This window comes from Neofelis nebulosa, chromosome 7 (genome assembly GCF_028018385.1).
Source record: "Neofelis nebulosa isolate mNeoNeb1 chromosome 7, mNeoNeb1.pri, whole genome shotgun sequence".
Classification (NCBI taxonomy): domain Eukaryota; kingdom Metazoa; phylum Chordata; class Mammalia; order Carnivora; family Felidae; genus Neofelis; species Neofelis nebulosa.
In genome coordinates, this window is record NC_080788.1 from 24,217,407 (window position 1) to 24,226,082 (window position 8,676).

At 37.8% G+C, this 8,676-nt stretch overlaps 1 pseudogene; it reads left to right on the top strand.

The window, feature by feature from the left end:
* Positions 1-297: 297 nt before the first annotated feature.
* On the top strand, positions 298-1,493 carry LOC131516178 (heterogeneous nuclear ribonucleoprotein F-like; annotated as a pseudogene).
* The last annotated feature ends 7,183 nt before the right edge of the window (positions 1,494-8,676 follow it).

Here is an 8,676-nt window from a genome sequence, read left to right on the forward strand (position 1 = left end):
TATTATTATTATTAATTAAAATTACCAGCTGCCAACCTGACATGGCCTGCATTGTATTTCAGTCTCTCCCTGCCTTCTGCCTATTTCAGTTTCAGATTATACCAGGAAAGCTCCTGAGAGGGTTGTGAACTGATGTGGGAAACAAAGGCAAAAGGAAAAAAATGAAATTTCCTTACTACTTATATCCCATTGACAAATCCTTGAAACAGGCATTCATTTTATCTACACCAGAGAAGGTAGGCAGAATGATGAGGTTTTGTTGAACTTGAATCAGATGATGTAAAAATTGCCCTTAAAAAAGATAGGGAAAGCATGGGACACTGGTACATTGAGGTGTTTAAGTCCCACAGAACCGAAATGGATTGGGTGTTGAAGCACAGTGGTCCAAACAGTGCCGACACAGCCATCAATGGCTTTGTTCAGCTTTGAGGACTCCCATTTGGATGCACCATGGAATAAATTGTTCAGTTTTCCTCAGGGTTAAAAATTGTGCCAAATGGAATCACATTGCTTGTGGACTCCGAAGGCAAGACTACAGGGGAAGCCTTTGTGTAGTTTGCCTCACAAGAGTTAGCTGAAAAGGCCCTAGGGAAGCACAAGGACAGAATAGGGCACAGGTATATTGAAGTGTTCAAGAGCCATCAGGAAGAAGTTAGGTCATACTCGGATCCCCCTCTTTAGTTCATGTCTGTACAGCAGCGGGGGCCCTACGACCTCCCCAGCACAACCAGGAGGTATATTGGCACTGTCAAGCAAGCAGGCCTGGAGAGATTGAGGTCTGGTGCTTACAGTGCAGGCTATGAGGAGTGCAGAGACCTCAGTGATGGCTGCAATTTCACCAATGATCTGCTTGGGAGAGACCTCAGTTATTGTCTCTTGGGCATGTATGGCCACAGAACCGGAGATGGCGAGTTCACTGTCCAGAGTACCATGGACACTGTGTCCACATGAGAGAGCTGCCATACAAAGCCACAGACAACATTTACAACTTCTCTCCAACTTAACCCTGTGAGAGTCCATATTGAGACGAACCCTGATGGAAGAGTGATGGGCAAAGCCAATGTTGAGTTTGCCACTCATGAAGAAGCTGTGGCAGCTATGTCCAAAGACTGGGCCAACATGCAACACAGATAATAGAACTTTTCCTGAATTCCACAACTGGGTCCAGCAATGGGGCATATAGCAGCCAGATGATGAAATGCATAGGGGTGTCAGCCCAGTCCACTCCCAGAGGCCTCAAGAGCCAGTCTGTGAGTGGCTGTTACAGGGCTAGCTATGGAGGCCAGAACAGCATAGATGGATATGACTAGTTTTGTAGGAGCATTTGGGTTATCACAATCAAATTTTCACAGGCAGCAACAAGCAGTGAAAAGCAATTATTACTCTAGAGGAAGCTATAGGACCCATGTTACACCAAGAGTTTGTGAAATCTGTATTTAAAAGTTACCTCTTCAGTGTTTTCTCATGCAAACTTTCTTCTATCATGTGATATTGAGAAATTAAAACTATCAGCTTTTCTGAATTAACATTTTGGTAGTGCATATCAGAATGATATTATCCAAGTTAAAGTAGTTCATTAAATGGATCTTTTATACCACATCACTGTGAACACATGGGGAGATGTACTTTTTTGGAAAACTCAAGGTGCTAGATACCTAATTCAAAGAGAAATATTTCTCATGTTTGTTAATTCTAGTTTATTTTCATTTAAAATCTTTCAGGTTGAGTTTAAGCTTTTTTTAAAAAAATAAGTTAGTTTTGAAACTTAAGACACATTACGAATATTGTAGGAATTGGTGAGTCTTGACTTAAAAGTTTCTTTGTACTGTGATTTTCTCTTGGGTGTATTTTGCTAAGTGAAACTTGTTAAATTTTTTGTTGTTGTTGTTACCTAAATTTTTCTTAAAATAAAGATTTTTCTACAAAAAAAAAAAAAAAAAAGAAAAGACCGAAAAACTTGATGCCTTCTCCTTTTTCCCATCCTTATACAAAGTTGTCTGTCTTGGGAACAGGACAGAGACTTCAGTGACTAACACAGCTACTGATCCTAACACTCCCATGGGAGGTTTCCTCCTCATTGTTCTAATATTATTCCCTTCACATCTCTGACCTAGGTGTTTCTAGCTGTGAGACCTCCACTGAGAACTGACTGAACTATAACCCAACTAGGGACTTCTTAGGGAAGTTGGCTATAAAAAACATGTGTTACAATGTCACTTAGAGCATGATGGATTTCCAGCTTTTCTGTTTTCTGTCAATGTCCCCTTCTAACCACTTAAGCTACAAATTTTCCCCTTATAAAACTATTCTAGTATTTCCCATGGATAAAAATGACAAGTTCTTCAAGGCAAGGTAAGACATGGAATTCACGGCAGGTGAAAACCCAGGTGAAACAAAATTCAGCATTTAAACTAATTTAAATTGGTTTAATCAAAATAGACATGTCTTTAGAGTTATCAGCATTAAATATGAAAATTTTATTCTACCAAGGTTTACTAGAAGTCAAATAAGCTCATGTTATATCTATCTTGCAATTTGTCAGCAAAAACATGACATAAAATGATGGTTAATTTTGTCTCAAAATTTTCATAGGTAATTGTTAAGTTAGCTTTCAAAGTCTTTGGTAACCTGAAACTTTAAAGTTTTGCTTGGAAGATAAATTGGATTGCATTTATCTGGGTCTTTTCCAAATAGGATAAAATACTAAAGCATTTGTTACTAAGCACAAAGTTTATCTGCTTTTGACTTCTTATTGTGAGAAACTAAGGATATTTGGGTCTGTTGGAAACATGCTTTGTGCTTAAATGTATCCATAAATTTGTCACCTAAAGAATTCTGGTGTAACAGTTCACAATTGGCTACTACTTAGTTTTCACTGGGAACTAATGTTTCTAAGAGTTAAAATTCTACTAAGTGTAATTAAGACTAATGGAAATGAGGGAAGGAACTCTGTATGTGTAAGAAAGATATAAGGAATGGACATACATTTTTGTTGAAGGTAAAAGAAGGTAATTTTGTCCTAAATGAGACTGGTAGTTTGGAGAGTAATGGCTTGGGACAAAATATTAAGCAGAAGAATGTTGAAGAAGGTTTGTGAAGGGAAATCTGTGGAAAGGAATTTTATGTGTGGTCAGGATGGACTAAGATTAAAATGAATGGATTTTAAAAGTACACTGGTATATAAGATTGAAATTCTGCTTTCTCTTTGTTAAAAAAGACAAGATTTCTTGGATTGTTGGTCTGCTTTTGATAAGAAAATGTAAACAAAGTTATTTTCTCTTTTCTTTGTCTATAAAAACCAGTTTCTATGTTTTGCCTTTATCAGGTCTTTGGTAATCTGTAATCCTATTTAGGCATGTGTTTTAAAACTTTCTAAGGTTTTAACAAAATTCCTCAAGATTCAAATCATAAAGAGACCTCTTTGACAAATTAGGCTTGATGATTTGGTATGTTACCTTCTGGTATAAGGCTGTAGAAGGTTTGGTATAAGGTCATCACTTGTTACTATTGAAGTGTTATGTGCCACAGAAATAACTGAATTTCCAACTCTCATATTATATCTTTAACAATGTTCATTTCTGAGTTTTTGTCATTTATAATTGTTCTTATTCTATTGTGAAATGTGTTTTGTCTTCAAGGAGATTAATTAAAAGGACTTTTTTGACAAATACTGGTATTTGATATCTTTAAGATTAAAACTGAAATGGGTAAGAATTTCTAGAACCAAAAAGGTGCATTCAAACTGAGCAAGGGGCACCTGGGTGGCTCAGTTGGTTTAGTGTCCAACTCTTAATTTCAGTTCAGGTCATGATCTCATGCTTCATGAGTTCAAGCCCCATGTAGGGCTTTGCACTGACAGCCCTGAGCCTGCTTGGGATTCTCTGTCTCACTCACTCTCTGTCCCTCCCCCTAGTGCTCTCTCACTCAAAAATGAATAAATAAACATTTGCAAAAAACTGAACAAGAATTAGTAACATGGGACTAAATGAACTGAGAAAAATGATTATAGTTTTTGAGACTCTTGTTTGAAACATTGCTGGTTCTCTAATGTTTGCTCTTCAAGATAAAGAAAACTTCCTATGACTTACAGAAATGTGATAAAGTATTCATTTGTGAACACACTGAAGTGTTTAACTTTTCTCTCTTACCTGAAACCTGTGAAATTCAAAAAGTCTCGGTGAGTATTATTTCTTCTACGGCAATCATAACTATTTTTCACAAGTTCAAGAAGAATCTTTTCTCCTTGTAACAGGACACCATTGGAACATTGGTTATTTTACCAAGGATTTCATTCAAATGTCATATTTGAGAGAGACGTGCATCGACTCAGATATGACCAAATACCTTTAATAAACTAAGATTGACTTTATAAAACATGGAGACATTACAGCCCCTTGGTACTGTTGGCCTGATACCTTGCTGACAGAGTTCCATAGCTTTACCAAGTGAGTAAAGAATGTCACTTCCTGACAGGTGCAGAAACTTCAGGATACTTTCAGGAACTCAGGAAGAGGAATTTGCCCAAATCTACAGGTATTGTAGTCATGTCTGATGGCAAGTACTTGGCTTGGCTTCAGAACTGGAAAGGCTACTAAATGATCAATTTAGATTCCTTTTGAAGAGTTCCAGCAAACCTGATTTTGAAAGATATATATGACCAATCACTGTTCTTTCTGAGCTTATGTAAATAATTAGGCCAAGTTTGTTAAAATTGGACCTGTTTTGCAAATTAGTTAGTCTTGATTTGGCTATAAGGGCAATTAGGCTTGATTTGGAAATAAGGGTAATTATAGAGAGAAAAATTGTTTCAACAGCACATCTTTGTGGATGTTAAATTCTAGTTTTGATTGTCTTTGAATGTTGTTTGCCTAAGCTAGATAACTTGAGGTAAACTTCGGACATTGACACATTATCTCATGTATAGACAATATTTTTTCTTGTTGTTGTGTGGGGACAATAACAGGACCCCATGGGCATATGATTATTTGAACAACTGGAAAATAGGATGAATTCTCCAACAATTGTACAACTCAGCTATCACCTTGACCAATTCTGTGTGGCTGGGATTACAAAATTGCAGAGTACTCCACTCCATGAAGTTAACTATGGACTTGTGAAGTTAATGAATAGCTCCACTTACCTTATGCTATCAGGTTGGATGCACTTGGGAATGCTTTTATCTCCTGATACAAGCCTTCCCCCACTTGCCAGTGATTCCTTGTATTTAGATTAGGCTAAACCTAGACAAAGAGGGTTTCTTGATGGTTTTATTAGACATATCTGTCCCAGGAGCCACTTCTATTGTTGTAAAATTGCAAATAGAGGCTTTGACCAAGCATACAACAGCCATCTTTAACCAGTAACCCACATATTCAAAAGGTGGCCCTCCATAACCAAATAGCTCTTGATATCCTGACTGTAATGCAAGGAGGTCCAGAATTAGATGACTGGCTCCTAACAAGATCCAATGGCTATGCGGCTCTAACTTGTGTCCATAGTTTCCCCCAGGCTGAATAGGCTCCTATACTCTGGGTTTTGCCTGGATGCATGAACACATTATTAAAACCATTACCAGCCTAGCCAACCTTCCAAATTTAAAACAACAGTGGACATGTCCTATGTTTCATTGGCATGACCACCTAGCATCCATCTTTATTCCCTCTTTAGGAATGGAGGATATAGTTAGGTGCATGGAAGTTCTTACTAAGCACACGGTGAAAGGCTTAAATAACACTTAAAATAGCATTTCTCTATTAAATACTGAAGTAACACAAATATGTAAAGCAGTTTTACAAACTAGAATGGCATTACATGTTTTAACTGTTGCACAAGGTGGAACTTGAGCTATCATAAAAACAGAATGCTGTGTATACATTCTAGATTATCATAAAAATATTTCTGGATTTCTAAATAACATGAATACTCAAACTGGTGTTTTAAATAGTCTCTTTCCTTTAATAATAGGTTAAACTCCTGGATTAGAAGAGGATTTTTGTCAACTGTCAAAAGACTTTTATCTGGGCTTCTTTTTATTTTTGTTGTCCTAATTATGTTTTGTTGTTTTCTCTCATGTCTCTACACCTGATGCAGAGACTCCTTCACTACCATAGCATCAAGCCTACAGATGACCCTTTCCATTCTGGAAGATCCATACATGCACTCTCTCTTGGATTCAACTACCTCTCAACCCCAAGTGATCAATGTTGACCCATAAGTAAGTAAGGACATCTCTATGCCCCTATTCAGCAGGAAGAAGTTAACAGAAGATAAGACCTTCCACCTTCAGCAACCTTAAATATTTAAGGGTCAAAATTGTTCAGGGGAGAATTGTGTGGGGAACAAAGGGAAAAAATGAAATTCCCTTAATACTTGCAGCCCATTGACACATCCTTGAGACTGGCAGAGTAAATTTCCTCTAGGAACTAAACTGCCTCAAGCTGAAACTTTGATGAGGGCAAAAGGCAATCTTAGCCCAACTCCCCAGGATCCTGTGAGTCTACTTTAAACATAAAGAATTTCCTTTGGAAGCTTCCTTTATCTCTTCCCACCAAGATGTATGTTAGCAATCATACTCCAAGCCTATGGCCCACTGATATATATCTGAAGGGTCTCATTATAATAGGGAAAAATAGGATAAAATAGGCAGAGATATAAGGTAGGAAGAGAGGGAAAGGTTAGGACCTGAGGTCCCTGGGTGGGGAAAACACATATTTAAAACAACACTGGGAGTATCTGACCAGGAGCAAACTCCCTCAGGCATAAGGTTTCTCTTAAGAATGTAACAGACACCACCTGCTCCCCCTCAGGTTACCCTAAGGAATTTGACAATCAAAATACCTAACTAAAATAAATAAACCATAAAACTTATGTTATACAAGGGACAGTACAATCAAAGTCTGACTCCTCACACAATGGAATCAGGCCATTCAGAAATGGACAACCCAGTACCTAGAATTACCAAGCCAATAAGGGTAGAGCCTGAGAAGGAACATGGGGGAAGATTGGGGGTCAACCAAAATTCTATAAAACAAAGTCCCTTGCCTATAGTCCCCAGCATTCACTTTTGAATACCTCCTCTCTGCAATGAGAGCTTTCATACTATTCTTACTTTCTAATCTTATACTCTAAGAAACTTTTGACTGCTGCTCATTTTATTTTGTGTCCACCTCTTCATTCTTCAAAGTGGTGAGACACATAATCCCAGGTATTGAGGCAAAAAAAAAAAATCCTCAACATCATGGCTGAGTTTTTACTAAACAGTAATAAATTACCTTTTCCTAACAATATCTAGGCCCACCATGATCCTGGGAACCTTGTTTCCAAAATTCCTTGGAGGCTTGCACTGTCTCTATCTTCCTCCCAACTCAAGAGTACATAATAGTCACCCATCACAACCCCATTACTGTTCTTTCTGCCCACAGGTCTTATCCCTGTGCTTTAATAAAACCTCCTTTTTGCACTGATTAAGACATGTCAAGAATTGTTTCTTGGCCATAGGCTCTGGACTCCAACATATCCACACCATGAACCAACACTTCATCATTGATTTTGAATTAATTAAAATGGAGATTATCTTTTGTGAGCTTTTTCTAATCAGATGAGCCCTTTAAAGGGGATACTAGGCCTTCTCTGATACTACTGCATGTTTGGAGGTGGATTCTAAGGTTGTTATATCAAAGAGGCTAAAATATAACACCTAATTGGGTTGAATTCATGATATCATTACAACTACCAGGGAATCAAGATTTATTGTGTTGTCTTATGCAGCTCGTGAATGGTTAAACAGTTTGTACTTGTGAGAGCTTAATGGCCAAAGAAATCGTGTATGATTTACCCTAAAGTGTGGATATACCAGTAATAAAAATGTTTTAGCACACAGGGATCTATGATCGAGCTGATCAGAGTGTCCCTAGAACTAGTTGGAAAGCCTACTGGAGTATTGCTTGAACTATATGAGTTCAACCACAAAGTTCAACCACAAAGGATTCCTAGCTTCCAGACTTAAGTCAATTCACAGACTCAGAGTGGCACTAAATATATCATGAAAAGAACACTTGAACGTGCCACAAATATTGATTTTGGTGTCACAAATAAATATTAGTAAGTAAATTGGCAAATATTGAATCCACACGTAATGAGGATCAACTTGTACATTAAAATAACAAAAGATGTGAACATTGGTTTCAACACTTCCATTGTGACTCCAATATATTATATATTCTTTACAGAATCAGTTTTAACTTGTTCAGCTATTATTTCTAAGGAGTGGCAAGATATGACTGTTGGTGATGTCATTGGTACTTTGAGTGGCTTCTTTACAATCATTGTGGGAGTATTCTTATTGCATGCCTCTAAAGATGTCAGCTTTACTCTAGCAAGTCTCCCTGTGTCTTTTCGACAAGATGAAAAAGCAATGAATGGCAATCTCTCTAACATGTATGAAGTTCTTAGTAATAATGAAGAAAGCTTAACCTGTGGAATTTAACAACACAGTGCTGAAAATATCTCCCAAAGAAATGGAAATCTCACAGCTTTTTAAGAAAAATGTAATTAAAAAGTTAATCTAGGGGCGCCTGGGTGGCGCAGTCGGTTAAGCGTCCGACTTCAGCCAGGTCACAATCTCGCGGTCCGTGAGTTCGAGCCCCGCGTCAGGCTCTGGGCCGATGGCTCAGAGCC